General features: G+C 39.9%; 1 protein-coding gene across 1 annotated transcript in view; it reads right to left on the bottom strand.

Annotated features, from left to right (window-relative positions):
- Positions 1 to 15,779, bottom strand: part of LONP2 (lon peptidase 2, peroxisomal) — a 111,845-nt gene that overhangs the window by 15,849 nt on the left and 80,217 nt on the right. The window lies entirely within an intron of this gene.

Here is a 15,779-nt window from a genome sequence, read left to right as displayed (position 1 = left end):
CACTATTTCCCTGACCTGCCTAAGAGCCCTGGCTGCTAACAACCTGTCAGAGCCTACACATAAGAGGTTTGAGCCTCCACATATAAGGAGAAGAGCTGGCTCACCTATCAGACCACCTTTCTGCTGGTCTCTGTACTTCCAGTTTGAGGAAAGAAAAATGTTACTTAGGCCTCATAGCCAGAAACCTAAAATGAATAGAGGTTTAAAGTATATATGAAGTATTTGTCTCTATTCATCTTCATTCCTAGTTTTGCTTTTCTTTTAGCTTTGTCATAACTCTTCCAGTTCTTCTATCTCATGAGATGTTGTAAGATATCTTTATTACCTTTTTTTAAAAAAACATATATCCTTCTTTCTAGAAATGATTAATATATACCATATAATAATGATAAACTTGCAATGTTTTATTTTTGGTACAATTCTCTCATGCTGGTATCTCAACAAGTTTTAAAAGAACTGTTTTTCACTAACTCCTTTCCTTCCAAAATGATTCCTGAACATGTTTTATAATATTAGGCCCTCATTTTAGACTCCAAAGATAACTGGAAACATCCTTGGGGGGGGGGTGTCCCTAAATGACCCCTGCCTAGAACAGCCTTGCTATGACCTTCTGGGTGAATGGCTCTCTTAGTCTCCTGGGCTCTGTGGGGCTCCTCTTCAAGACTGAGTCATGAAAGATATGTGATGGAAACCAGGCAAGAGCTCAGATTTTCTGCCACTTGCTGCCTGTCAGACTCTCTGCCCAGCATTGAATTTTGCACTATCTCTACAGAGTTCCTGTGAGACTTAGAGAATTAAAGAGAGAACCCTTTGCGGATTGCAAAATGATGTTGTACCTTAAGTGTTAAGTCTTGAATTATAGGTCTTCTCACTGTCATTCCTTTGTAATGTCACTTCATCTTTCAAAGTTTGGATTCTAGGAAGTCTTCCCTGAAGCACTTCAGGGAAGCACTTACCTGCTTCTCTAAATCTAGCTCTCACTGGGTTACTTAGTAGCTTGTGGAAATGGGGGTTTTCTGCCTGCTGCCCTTTTTGCAGTCTATCTAAGCAGTAACAATGAGCAAAGGTGGAAAGGCACCCAAATGGCCAGGTTAGCTCCCTGTGGATCCCAAAGCAGAACAGAAAGCAGGTGTCATTGCTTCATTAAAATTAATGCACAGAAAAAAAAAAGTGCTACCTGTCTAAGGTTACTACCATACCCTGAAAATGAATGGCTCTGAAACTTCAGCTGATGCACAGAAGAGGCTGTGAGGCTCTCTGGCCTGGTGCCTTTGGATAGGCCTTTCTGAGATCTAATTACTGTTGCTAGCCTGGAATTCATGATCACAGGAGGAAGTCAGGCTGGATGGGTGAAAGCCAATCCACAATTATGTAACTAATGCTTCAGGACACCCAATCCCTTTCCAAGTGGAGTAGTGAACTCAGTGCTTTAAGCACTGAGGAAGTGGCAGTGGGGACAGCATTTTTCTTCTTCTTTTTTTTTTTTTTTTAAAGATTTTATTTATTTATTTGAGAGAGTGAGAGAACACAAGCAGGGGTAGTGGCAGACAGAAAGGGAGAGTGAGAAGCAGGGAGCCCAATGCAGAAGTGGGACTAGATCCCAGGACCCTGAGATCATGACATGAGCAGAACGCAAATGCTTCACCAGAGGAGAGTTATTTCTAATGCAACTAGACCTCAAAAGATAAAAGATGGCCATTTCCATCAGGCTTTAGGCACAGCAACAGTGTTATAAAAAATTCAATCAACTCAGAACTAATCTGTGTTTTAAAATGTTCCATCATTACAACATGAGCCTAGAGAATGAAAAGCTCAAGCCAAAAAAATGGTGCCAGCTAATTGGGAAAGACAGGCTAGCACTGGATTTTAAGTACCATCCACAAGGACCTATATGTACTGCAAAGTGACAGTAAGGAAATAGAATTCAGAGAATTCACAGTTTGATTCCTCATTCAAACAAACAACCAGAACGATCATTTCACAAAGATGCCACTGAAGGCATGAAACCTCAGCTATAGGTGAACCCTGTGTGTCCTATGCATGAGCTTTCAAGCCCTCAGCTCTAGTGCCACACTCCCCACTCCGCTAGAGGGATCAGCACCCACAGAAGCCAGTGGCAGGGTCCCAAGGACTCACTACTGGCTCTGCCCCAGACTGTAGCATTCAAGTAAGGTGGACTTTTCAAGGCGAGGCAAACAACAACCATAAAGCAAGTTCAACTTCTCCCAACATAACACAAGCTCTGTCCCGCAAATGCTTCTCTCTGGAACCACAGTCTTCCTCATCTGTGCCCTTTTCTTGGGCAGAAGCAGTGGTTCTTCAGATGGCTAAAGGACACATGAAAAGGGCTGTTTCACCAAGTAGAAAAGTTGCTTACAGTAAGAGCAAGATACCATTTGCTGGTTACCAAATGAATCTCTAGCAAACTAGTTTAAGAAATGACAAAGATCACTGTTAAAGAAAGTGAAGAAATCTTCCCAAAGGCCGAGCTTATGGAAATATAAAGTGATTCAATCTTCCAGAAAATCCTCCCAAACAGTCAAACTCAGACCCAGTGGTCCTAGTCTGCAGGAATCTACCCTTAAGGACATAATCAGAAGTGCAGATGACTGTTGTGTAGGCAACAGTTCAGACAACAAAGCTACTTGCTGCAGACTGACTGTAAGAGCAAAAATGAGACCCAATATAAACACTCAAGGTTAGGAACACAGTTAAATAACTGTGGTACAGCCATCAAAGAAAATACGATGCAGTCACTAAAATTGTTTCCCAAGTGTTTTTAAGTAATGTGAGAAAATTCTTGTGAAATGACATCAATTTGAGGAAAGAGGAGGGTATACACTTTCACATGGCATGATTTTTATTAATAATAACATAATAAAAATACATGTGAGAAATGAATGAAATAATATAGCCCAAAATGTTAAAGTTATTTCCTGAGTTATGAGATTAAGATTACATGGTGAAATAGTCAATGAGTAACAGTCTCCAATCCTGGCTCTGGCTTCCCAGTTGGCCCTGAAGAAAGTTACTTTACCCCTTTGTATCTGTTTTTCTAATCTGTGAAACCATAATAATTATAGTAACCTTCAGAGAGTCACTGGGAGGATTTAACAATGTTTAAAAGTCAAAATATGTATAAATGGGAGGAAGTGAATTATAGAGTTGGAGAAATATTTTGCACAGACCTCTAAGACTCCCAGATCTTACTCCATAGCTCTTTTTGCTGAAGAAAACAAAGTACCCTCTGCAACCTAATTCCAGTCAGGGCCCCAGAGAGAGGGCTTCAACCACAATCACAGGACTGCTGGGAGCCACATAAATTTAACAATTCTAAGAAAAAAGAGAAAGATAACAAAATTCAAGATTCTTCCCTAGGTTATAATATACATTACTATTATATTCAATGCACCCCAATTTCCTTTACAAATAATCTAGAAGCATAGTCTTAAAAGTAATAAAGTACTATTAAACAGAGTTTGAGGGGCGCCTGGGTGGCTCAGTTGGTTAAGCGTCTGCCTTTGGCTCAGGTTATGATCCCAGGGTCCTTGGATTGAGACCCACATCTGGCTCCCTGCTCAGCGAAGATCCTGCTTCTTCTTCTCCCTCTGCCTACCACTCCCCCTGCTTGTGCTCGCTCTTTGTCAAATAAATAAAAAAATCTTAAAAAAAACAACAACAACACAACAGAGGTTGAAAAGAAAGGCCAGGGAAAAATAAAATGAGAAACTAGCTCAAATCTCACTCCACTTCAACTGTTTTTTCACTTCAAAGGTAACACTGGTCGAAAAGTGGGAGGGAGCTGAAGTTCTTTTTGGTGATGCACTCTGCTCAGAGAGGTCTCCCAGGTCTTCTTTCATCCGTGTTATCTGTCAGCCTGTGTAACAGAGCCGAATTCAGGATGCAGCCAGGATGGTCAGGGTAGAACCAAGGAGTTTCACAGAATGAAGGCAGCAGATAAGCAAGCAGCACCTGGGGCACAAGCTACACTGCTCTCGCTATGCTCACTGGGCAGCCCCCAGGCAGCACAAGAACATGTGTGTGTGTGTGTGTGTGTGCTGCGGTGCCTTCCCTCAGGGGGCTAAGCCCGACTCTGGAGCTGATATCACCTGGGCCATTAGGAAAGGACTCTCTACAGCTAGGAACTCCTTATAAGAAAGGATTAGGCTTTCCAGAGCAGTGTCCCAGGGACACGATCAAGTGTTCTTTCCCACCCACTCTTTCTCTCTCAAAGGAGCATGACTTAAATGAATGCAGGCCCAAGAGCCCAAAGAATCACTGTGGGAAGGAGGGAGAAAGGAAGATATTAAGAGGAAAGGTAAGGAGGTAGAAGAGAGGGGTATAATATCTCCGGAAACACCGAGGAACTTTGTGTTAAAGGAAAAAAAAAGTTTCTTGCCTTTTGAATAAATCTCATGGAAAACAGCATCTCTTGGTAGGTGAGCCAACCAATGGAAAGCAGCAGAGGCCAGGAACACAAAAAAGGTTACTAACATCAACAATTACCCAGAATGCAGAGGAAATGAAAATCTACCAAACCACAGATGCCCTAGGTTATTATAATCATCTTTACTTCAGACAGAACATTTTAGTTGTCACTTACTATTCTCCATATTCTGCTTAACTTCAAGTAGGCACTACACTCTCGAGTGCCAGCTTATGAGTTCAAAAGCTACACTCTGAGGCACAGCGATAATAGGATCACTTTCATCTTGATAATGGGAAAAAGTGTTCATTTTTCACAAAGAGCTGGTTTCTAATGCTCTCGGGGTAGGGATAGAGGAGGGAAGGATGGAGGGTACCAGAATACTGTTAACTGCAGCCAGCAATCACCAAGGCCCAAAACATAGGGTTAGTTCTCCAAAGAAATGAAAACTACCTGTTTCTGTCATATTAATACCGTGTTCCTGAAATAGCTCCCTGAGAATGTTTGGGTCTCATTCTGAGGCTTAGCGGAATTCGGGAAGAATCAGGAATTCAAGAAGGATAGGATAAAACCATGATATATAAAACTTTGAAAAGCCAGGAAGAAAGTCAAAGATCTGGCCCAACCCTCCATTTTTCACTCAATGAAACGGAGACCCAGAGAGGTTAAACCAATTGCCTTAAGTACACAGTAAATTACAGATAGTACCAGGATTAGTGGCTCCTGACCAAGGACACACTTTGTCCCAACTCTGCCTGTAGCTCAAGAGTTCCTCGACAAAACAAGGCAACTCAGTGGTAAATTTAGAGATTAGATTATTTTTTCCTAATTTGAAAATAATCAATTGGTACTACAGACATAGATTACCTTCTATGACTTTTGTCAAAACAACATCAACAACAACAACAAAAACACAACAACCCCAAAATTGTGACAGACTTGGGGATGAGTGAAAACAGACAACTAGGTGTCCAGTGTATCCTTTTAGCTGGTCTGTGTCTTACTGCTTTTCAGATATTTTTCAATTCTGTAAGCTGTAGAAACTGAGAGTAAAGCAAATGATGCTCGTCTATAGAAATGAAAGTGAACTTTCTCAGAGAGAGGTGCAAATGACTCTCTCTCATTGTCTGATGAAGCTGGTTTTGCCAATGTCAGCATTCCTCATTGCCTACATACGGGTGTACTCCTGGATTCCCTGCTGAACCAACTGTAACATTTCACTGGTTGTCTCATTAACTAATGAATTAATCAAAATCTTTGACATATGGTCATTTTATACTTGTTTGATGGCAATGATTCTGCAGTTAAGAAATTATTATCCTGAGGTGCCCAGGTAGCTCAGTCAGTTAAGCATTCAACTTGTGATTTTGGCTCAGGTCATGATCTCAACTTACTGTGAGATGGAGATTTGTGCTGGGGGGGTGTGGTCCACACTCAGCAGGGAGTCTACTTGAGATTCTCTTCTCCCTTTACCCCTCCCCCCACTCATGTTCTCTCTCTAGAATATTAAAAAAAAGAAATTATTATCCTTTAACACTGTACAAAAACACTTTTTTCTAAGCAGTGACAGAGATGCCCAACAGTCAACTCTTAACCACTATGAGTAGCTGAGATAGATATATATATATATATACATATATATATATTTTTCAAAAAAATATTTTTAAAGGTTTTATTTATTTGTTAGAGAGACAGAGTACACGCATAAGCAGGGGGATTGGCAGGCAGAGGGAGAAGCAGGCTCCCTGCTGAGCAACAAACCCAATGCAGGACTCGATCACCGGACCCTGGGATCATGACCTGAGTCAAAGGCAGATGCTTAAACCAACAAAGCCACGCAGGCATCCGCTAATATGTTTAGATTAAGAAGATCTTAGGGCCTCAGACACACACACAGATACATCAACTTACTTTAGGTACAAAAATATGAAACTTCCTGGGGCGCCTGGGAGGCTCAGTGGGTTAAGCCTCTGCTTTCGGCTCAGGTCATGATCTCAGAGTCCTGGGATCGAGCCCCATGTCAGGCTTTCTGCTCAGCAGGGAGCCTGCTTCCTCCTCTCTCTCTGCCTGCCTCTCTGCCTACTTGGGGTCTCTGTCTGTCAAATAAATAAATAAAATTTTTAAAAAAAATATGAAACTTCCCACTTTTATTATTACTCCCTTTGGGTAGATCCTCAGAAATATCCAGTAGAAGTACAACTGACCCGCCTCACTTCCAAGAGGTCTTGGCATCAGAGAACTTGGGTTTGTGGTCCAGCTCTTTCCACCTGTAAGCTCTGTGACTTCGGGAAATTTCCTTATTTTTTTAAAAAGTGTTTTTATTATGGTAAAATATGTATCACATAATATGGGTCATTTTAACGATCTGCGAGTACACAATTCAGTGGAATTAAATACATTTGCAACACTGATATAACCACCACCATCCATACCCAAAACTTTTCCATTATCTCAGCATAAACTTGGCAGCCATTAAATACTAACTGCCCATCCTCCTCTCCCCTCTGTTCTACTTTTCCGTCTATATGAATGTACCTATTCTAGGTAGCTCACATTACATTGAGCCATACAATATTTGTCCTTCTGTGTCAGGCTTATTTCACTTGGCACGATGTTTTCTAGGTCTAGCCATTCTGCAGCAGCTATCAGATTTTCACTCCTTTCTATGGCTGAATAATGGCATGTGTTTACCACAGCTTGTTTATCCACTCTTCATGGCCACCTGAGTTGATTCCATCTTCTGGCTCTTGTTAAGAATGCTGTCATGAATACTGGTTATCTGTCTGGGTCCCTGCTTTCCACTCTTGGATATATACCTGAAGTCAAATTGCTGGGTTATATGGTGGTTCTCTTTGTAACTTTCTGAAGTACTGATGAATGGGTTTCCACAGGAGGTGCACCATTTTATGTTCCCATCAGTTTCTCCACATCTGCACTGCTTTTTATTTTCCATTTTTTAAATTACAGATATGAAGTAGTATCTCACTGTGGTCCTCATGTTAGGCATCTTTCTGTGTGCTTAGTAGCCAGTTGTCTGTCTTCTTTGAAATGTCTATTCATGTCCTTTATTCATTTTTGAGTTGGGTTGCTTCTGCTGGTTAAGTTGTAGAGTTCATTATATATTTCTGGATATCAATCCCTAATCAGATAAATGATTTGCATGTATTTTCTTCCATTCTGTCAGGTTTTTTCTTTCTTAATAGTGTCTTCTGATGCACCACGCTCTAACCAACTGAGCTAACCGACTACTGCACAAGAGTTTTTAATTTTGATGAAGTCCAATTAATTTCTTCTTCTGTTGCCTGTGCTTTTGGTGTCATACGCATAACATCATTGCCAAATCTAATGTTGTAAGGATTTCCCCCAATGTTTTATTTTTAAGCTCTTAAATTTTAGGTCACTGATCAAAGTTCAGTTAATTCCTGGGACACTTGGGTGCTCAGTGGGTTGGGCCTCTGCCTTCAGCTTAGGTCATGATCTCAGGGTCCTGGGATCAAGCCCCACATTGGGCTCTCTGCTCAGAGGGGACCTTGTTTCACCTTCTCTCTCTGCTGCCTCTCTGCCTGCTTGTGATTCTCTCTGTGTCAAATAAATAAATAAAATCTTAAAAAAAAGTTTAGTTAATTCCTGTATTTATTTTAATTTTGTATTTATGTATTTAATTTTGTAAGGGCCCAACTTCATTCTTTTGCATGTGGATATCCAGTCTTTCCAGCACCATTTTTTAAAGGCTTTCCTTTCCTTACTGAATGGCATCCCTGATAAAAATTAATTGACCATATATGCGAGCCTTTAATTCTGTGCTCTCTATTCTATTCACTGGTCTATATATCTGTTCTTATGTAAGTACCATGCTGTCTTAATTAATGTAGCTTTATAAAAGATTCAAAGTTAGGAGGTATGAATCCTCCACTTTGTTCTTTTTCTTTTTTTTTTTTTTTTTTTAAGATTTTATTATTTGTTTGACACAGACGGAGAAGTCACAAGTAGGCAGAGCAGCAGGCAGAGATAGAGGGGGAAGCAGGCTCCCCGCTAAGCAGGGAGCCCGATTGGGGGCTCAATCCCAGGAACCGGAGATCATGACCCGAGCTGAAGGCAGAGGCTTAACCCACTGAGCCACCCAGGTGCCCTCACTTTGTTCTTTTTCAAGACTGTTCTGGGTATCTGGGGCCCACTTTAATTCCACATGAATTTGAAGATCAACTTATCCATATCTCTGAAAGAGACTATGGAACTTTCAGAAGAGACTGCATTAAAATTGTAGATCTTGAAAAGTGAAGCAAGATGGCAGAAGAGTAGGAAACTGAAATAGCATTAGGTCCTGGGACTTCAGCTAGATAGTTATCAAATCAGAAGATCTACCAAATCAAATGAAGATAGAAGAGAGGACAGCAATTCTAGGAACAGAAAATCAACCACTTTTGGGAGAGTAGGACGTTTGGAGAATGTCTGAAGCAATGGGAAAATAAACCGCAGGGGGAGGGGCTGGCTCCTGGCAAGCAGTGGAGCAGCAAAGCATAAAAACAGAACTTTTAGAAGTCTGCTCCACCGAGGGATGTCACTCCCGAGGCTAAGTGGGGTGGAGCCCTTGTAGGGAGAGTATGGTCTCAGGACCTGTAGGGTCACAGAAAGACTGGGGGTGTCTGAGTGTGGCAGAGCTTCCAGGTATTGGAGCAGGGAAGCTGGCTGCAGAGATGGAGCCGAGGTGGGGGCTCTCAGCTCAGGCTTACTTTAAACCATGATCCAAGGCACAGTCAGGCCACTACTCTTCAAGCAGGGACCCCCACAAGGGGCAGATCCAAATAGACTCCCTCCTTCCTCCTCCAGGAAGAGCGGCATCGGATCCGCATGGGATCCCAGAATTTGCTGGGTTTGGAGACTCCAAACAGGGCAGTGTGCCAGAGACAGAAATGCTCAGTCACAGGCTGGGTGAGCACAGAGCCTGGCCCGAGACCAGGGAGATGGAAGGGATTGACTGCTTTTCTCTGAGGGCACACTGAAGAGTGAGGGTCCGAGTTCTTGGCTCCTCCGGGCTGGAGATTGGGAGGCCATCATCGTCATTCCCATCCTCTAAAGCTCTATGGAAAGTGTTCAGGGGACAAAAGCTACTGAGAGCGAACCGGATCAGATTACTTAGTCTGGCCCCTGGCAAGGGTGGTGCAATTCCACCTCCGGCAAAGACATGTTCAAATCACTGCAACAGACCCCTCCCTGGAAGATCAGCAAGAACATCCAACCAAGACCAAGTTCACCCACCAACAAGAACTGCAGAACTCCAGAGCTATGGGGAAGCAACAAATAGAATTCATGGCCTTTTTCCCATGATCCTTCAGTCTTGCAAAGTTATATTTTTTTAATTTTATTTTTTTCTTATTCTATTTTTTTAACTTTTCCTCTTTCCTCTTTTAACATTTTTGAACTATTTTATCTTACTAATATCTTTTTTTAAAAACTCTGTTTAAGTTTTCATTGTTATAGTCATAGTTTATCCCTTCATTGTATTTAACCTTATTTTTTGTATACATACAGGGTTTTTTTCTTTAAAATTTTGGGATATAGTTTCTTTTCTTTTCTTTTTTCTTTTAAATATTTTATTTATTTATTTGATAGAGATCACAAGTAGGCAGAGAGGCAGGCAGAGAGAGAGGAGGAGGCAGGCTCCCCGCTGTGCAGAAAGCCCGATGTGGGGCTCGATCCCAGGACTCTGAGATCATGATCTGAGCCGAAGGCAGAGGCTTTAACCCACTGAGCCACTTAGGCGCCCCTATAATTTCTTCTAATAGATCAAAATATATCCTAACTCTAGCTCCAGCCTGATCACATTCTCTCCTCTTTTCTTTTCATTTTCCAACAAACTTATCAATTCCTTTTGTAGAATCTTTTTAAATTTTCATCTTTACAGTCATATTCTATCCCTTCATTGTGTTGCCCTTATTTTTTTTGTATATATATGTATATATATATATGGTTTTCTTTCATTAAAATTTTGGGAGGTAGTTTCTTCTAAGAATACACTGAAAATCAAATGGGTGGCCCTGTTCTAGTCACAGTCTAATATATATACATACATACATACATACATATATATATTCCCCCCCCTTTTCTTCTCCTCCCAATTTTGGTCTTTTTTGATTTGGTTAGTTTCTGGGGTCTCTGCTACCCTTTTAGTATTTTACTGTCTCATTCATATAGTCTTATTTGGATAAAATGACAAGGTAGAAAAACTCACTACAAAAAAGGAACAAAAGGCCATACTGATGGCTAGGGTCCTAATCAATAAGGACATTGGTAATATGTCAGAACTAGAGTTCAGAATTATGATTACCAAGGTGCTAGCTGGGCTTGAAAAAGGCATGGAAGATATTAGAGAATCCCTTTCTAGAGAAATAAAATCCCTTTCTGGAGAAATAAAAGAACTACAATCTAACCAAGTTGAAATTAAAAAAGCTATTAATGAGATGCAATAAAAAATGGAGGCCCTTAGTGCTAGGATAAATGAGGCAGAAGAAAGAATTAGTGATATAGAAGATCAAATGATGGAGAATAAAGCAGATGAGCAAAACAGAGACAAATAACTACTGGACCACGAGGGGAGAATTTGAGAGATAAGTGATACGAGATGAAAAAGTATTAGAATAATTGGGATCCTAGAAGAAGAAGAAAGAGAGAGGGGGCAGAAGGTATATTGGAGCAAATTATAATAGAGAATCTCCCTAAAACAGCAAAGGGAACAAGCATCAAAATCAAAGAAGGCACAGAGAACCCCCCTCAAAATCAGTAAAAATAGGTCCACACCCTGTCATCTAATAGTAAAACTTAAAAGTCTTAGTGACAAAGAGAAAAGCTGAAAGCAGCTCAGGACAAGAAGTCTGTAACATACAATGGTAGAAATATTAGATTGACAGCAGACTTATCCACAGAGACCTTGCAGGCCAAAAAGAACTGGCATGATATATTCAGAGCACTAAATGAGAAAAATATGCAGCGAAGAATACTATATCAACCTAGGTTGTCATTAAAAATAGGAGAGAGAAAAAGCTTCCAGGACAAACAAAAACTAAGAATTTGCAAACATGAAACCAGCCCTAGAGGAAATATTGAAAGTGGTCCTCTAAGCAAAGAGAGAGTCTAAAATTAACATGGAGCAGAAAGGAACAGAGAATATACAGTAATAGTCACCTTACAGGCACTAAATTAATATCTTTCAATAGTTACCCTGAATGTAAATGGCATAACTGCACCAATCAAAAGACACAGGGTATCAGAATGGATAAAAAAACAAGACCCATTGACATGCTATCTACAAGGAACTCATTTTATACCCAAAGACACCTCCAGATTTAAAATGAGGGGTGGAAAACAATTTACCATGCTAATGGACATCAAAAGAAAGCTGGAGTGGCAAATCTTATATCAGATAAATTAGATTTTCAGCCAAAGACTATAATAAGAGATGGGGAACACTACATCATACTCAAGAAGATCTAACAATTTTAAATATCTATACCCCTAACATGGGAGCTGCAAATTATATAAACCAATTAATAACAAAAACAAAGAAACACATCGACAATAGTACAATAATAGTAGGGGACTTTAATACCCCCCTCACTGAAATGGACAGATCATCTAAGCAAAATATTAACAAGGAAATAAAGGCTTTAAATGACACAATGGACCAGATGGACATCACAGATAAATTCAGAACATTCCATTCCATGTAGAGAAGAATATATATTCTTCTCTAGTGCACATGGAACATTCTCCAGAATAGATCACATCCTAGGTCATAAATCAGGTCTCAACCGGTTACCAAAAGATTGGGATCATTCCCTGCATATTTTCAGACCTAATGCTCTGAAGCTAGAACTCAACTGCAAGAGGAAAGTTGGAAATAACTCTAATACATGGAGGCTAAAGAGCATTCTACTAAAGAATGAATGGGTCAACCAGGAAATTAAAGAAGAATTGAAAAACTTCATGGAAACAAATGAGAATGAAAACATAACTGTTCAAAAACTTTGGGACACAGCAAAAGCAGTCTTGAGAGGAAAGTATATAGTGATACAAGCCTTTCTCAAGAAACAAGAAAGGTCTCAAGTACACAACCTAACCCTACACCTAAAGGAGCTGGAGACAGAACAGCAAAGAAATCCTGAACCCAGCAGGAGAAGAGAAATCATAAAGATCAGAGCAGAAATCAATGAAACAGAAACCAAAGGAATAGCAAAACAGATCAACAAAACTAGGAGTTGGTTCTTTGAAAGACTTATTAATAAAATTGATAAACCCCTGGTCAGACTTATCAAAAAGAAAAGAAAAAGGACCCAAATTAATAAAATCATGAATGAAAGAGAAGAGACCACAACCAACACCAAAGAAATACAATTTTAAGAACATATTATGAGCAAGTATATGCCAGCAAATTTGACAATCTGGAAGAAATGGATGCATTCCTAGAAACATAGGGTCTACCAAAACTGAACCAGGAAGAAAAAGAAAACCTGAACAGACCCATAACCACTAAAGAGATTGGAGCAGTCATCAAAAGTCTCCCAACAAACAAGAGCCCAGGGCCATACAGCTTCCCAGGAAAATTCTACCAAACATTTAAAGAAGAAATAATACCCGTTTTCTGGAAACTGTTCCAAAAAGTAAAAATGGAAGGAAAACTTCCAAACTCTTTTTATAAGGCCAGCATTACCTTGATCTCAAAACCAGACGAAGACCCCCATCAAAAAGAATTACAGACCAATATCCTTGATGAACATGGATGCAAACATGCTCACCAAAATACTAGCTAATAGGATCCAACAGTACATTAAAAGGATTATTCACCATGACCAAGTGGGATTTATTACTGGGCTGCAAGGCTGACTTAACATCCACAAATCAATCACTGTGATACAATACATTAATAAAAGAAAGAACAAGAACCACATGATACTCTCAATAGATGCAGAAAGAGCATCTGACAAAGTACAGCATACTTTCTTGATTAAAACTCTTCACAGTTTAGGGGTAGAGGGTACATACCTCAATACCATCAAAGCCATCTATGAAAACCCCACAGCGAATATCATTCTCAATATGAAAAAACTGAGAACTTCTCCCCTAAGGTCAGGAACATGGCAGGGATGTCCACTATCACCACTGCTATTCAACACAGTACTAGAAGTCCCAGCCTTGGCAATCAGACAACAAAAAGAAATAAAAGGCATCTGAATCAGCAAAAAAGGTGTCAAACTCTCACTTTCTGCAGATGATATTTTATATGGAACACCCAAAAGAATCCACTCCAAAACAGCCAGAACTCATAGAGAAATTCAGTAAAGTGTCGGGATATAAAATCAATGCTCAGAAATCAGTTGCATTTCTATATATTTAACAGCAAGTCAGAAGAAAGAGAAATTAAGGAATCAACCCCATTTACAATCACATCCAAAACCATAAGATACCTAACAATAAACATAACCAAAGAGGCAAAGAACCTGTACTTAGAAAACTATAAAGTACTCATGAAAGAAATTGAGGAAGGCACAAATGGAGAAACGTTCCATGCTCATGGATTGGAAGAACAAATATTGTGAAAATGTCTATGTTAACTAAAGCAATCTACACATTTAATAAAATCCCTATAAAAATACCATCAATATTTTTCAACAAAATGGAATAAATAAACCTAAAATTTCTAAGGAACCAGAAAAGACCCTGAATAGCCAGAGGAATGTTGAAAAAGAAAGCCAAAGTTGGTGGCATCACAAATCCAGACTTCAAGCTCTTATTACAAAGCTGTAATCACTAAGACAGTATGGTACTGGTACAAAAACAGACACATAGATCAATGGAACAGAAAAGAGAGCCCAGAAATGGACCCTCAACTCTGTGGTTAACTAATCTTTGACAAAGCAGGAAAGAATGTCCAGTGGTAAAAAGATAGTCTCTTCAACAAAAGGTGATGGGAAATTGGACAGCCACATGCAGAAAAATGAAACTGGGCCATTTCCTTACACAACACACAAAAATATATTCCAAATGGATGAAAGACCTCAGTGTGAGAAAGGAATCCATCTAAATCCTTGAGGAGAACACAGGAAGAAACCTCTTTGACCTCAGGTGCAGCAACTTCTTCCTAGAAATATCGCCAAACACGAGGGAAGCAAGGGCAAAAATGAACTATTGGGACTTCATCAAGATCAAAAGCTTCTGCACAGCAAAGGAGATAGTCAACAAAACCAAAAGATAAGGGAAAGAATGGGAGAAGATATTTGCAAATGACATATCAGATAAAGGGCTAGTACCCAAAATCTATAAAGAACTTATCAAACTCAACACCCAAGAAACAAATAATCCAGTCCAGAAATGGGCAGAAGACATGAACAGACACTTCTGCAAAGAAGACATCCAAATGGCCAATGCACACATGAAAAAGTGCTCAGTATCACTCTGAATCAGGGAAATACAAATCAAAACCACAGTGAGATACCCTCACACCAGTCAGAATGGCTAAAATTAACAAGTCAGGAAATGACAGATGTTGGCGATAATGTGGAGAAAGGGGAACCCTTCTACAATGTTGGTGGGAATGCAAGCTGGTGCAGCCACTCTGGAAAACAGCACGGAGGTTCCTCAAAAAGTTGAAAACAGAGCTACCGTATGACCCAGGAATCACACTGCTGGGTATTTACCCTAAAGATATAAATCACAATAGCCAAATAGCCAAACTATGGAAGGAACCTAGATGTCCAACAACAGATGAACGGATAAAGAAGATGTGAGATAGATAGATAGATATAGATATATATATCTATATATATATATATATCAGAATACTACACAGCCATCAAAAGAAATGAAATCTTGCCATTTGCAATGATGTGAATGGAACTAGAGGATATCATGCTGAGCAAAATAAGTTAGTCAGAGAAAGACAATTATATGATCTCTCTGATATGAGGAATTTGGGAGGCAGGGTGGGGGATTGTGGGGGATAGGGAAGGAAAAATGAAACAAGATGGGATTGGGAGGGAGACAAACCATAAATGACTCTTAATCTCACAAAACTGAGGACTGCTTGTAGTGGGTGGTTGGGATAGGGTGGTTGGGTTATGGACACTGGGGAGGGTAAGGGCTGTGGTGAGTGCTGTGAAATGTGTAAGCCTGATGATTTACAGACCTGTACCCCCGGGGCAAATAATACATTATATGTTAATAAAAATAATTAAAAAAATAAAATTGTAGATCTTAACAATGTTAAGTCTTCCTACCCATGAACATAAGATATCCTTCCCTTTACTTAGGTCTTCTAAAATATTTCCAGCAATGTTTGGTGGTCTTTCACCTCCTTAATGAG

Source organism: Mustela putorius, unplaced genomic scaffold (assembly GCF_011764305.1).
Source record: "Mustela putorius furo isolate JIRA1106 unplaced genomic scaffold, ASM1176430v1.1 tig00000174_pilon_pilon_pilon, whole genome shotgun sequence".
Taxonomy (NCBI): Eukaryota; Metazoa; Chordata; class Mammalia; order Carnivora; family Mustelidae; genus Mustela; species Mustela putorius.
Note: the sequence above shows the minus strand (reverse complement) of the source record. Positions and strands in the feature narration are given on the sequence as shown.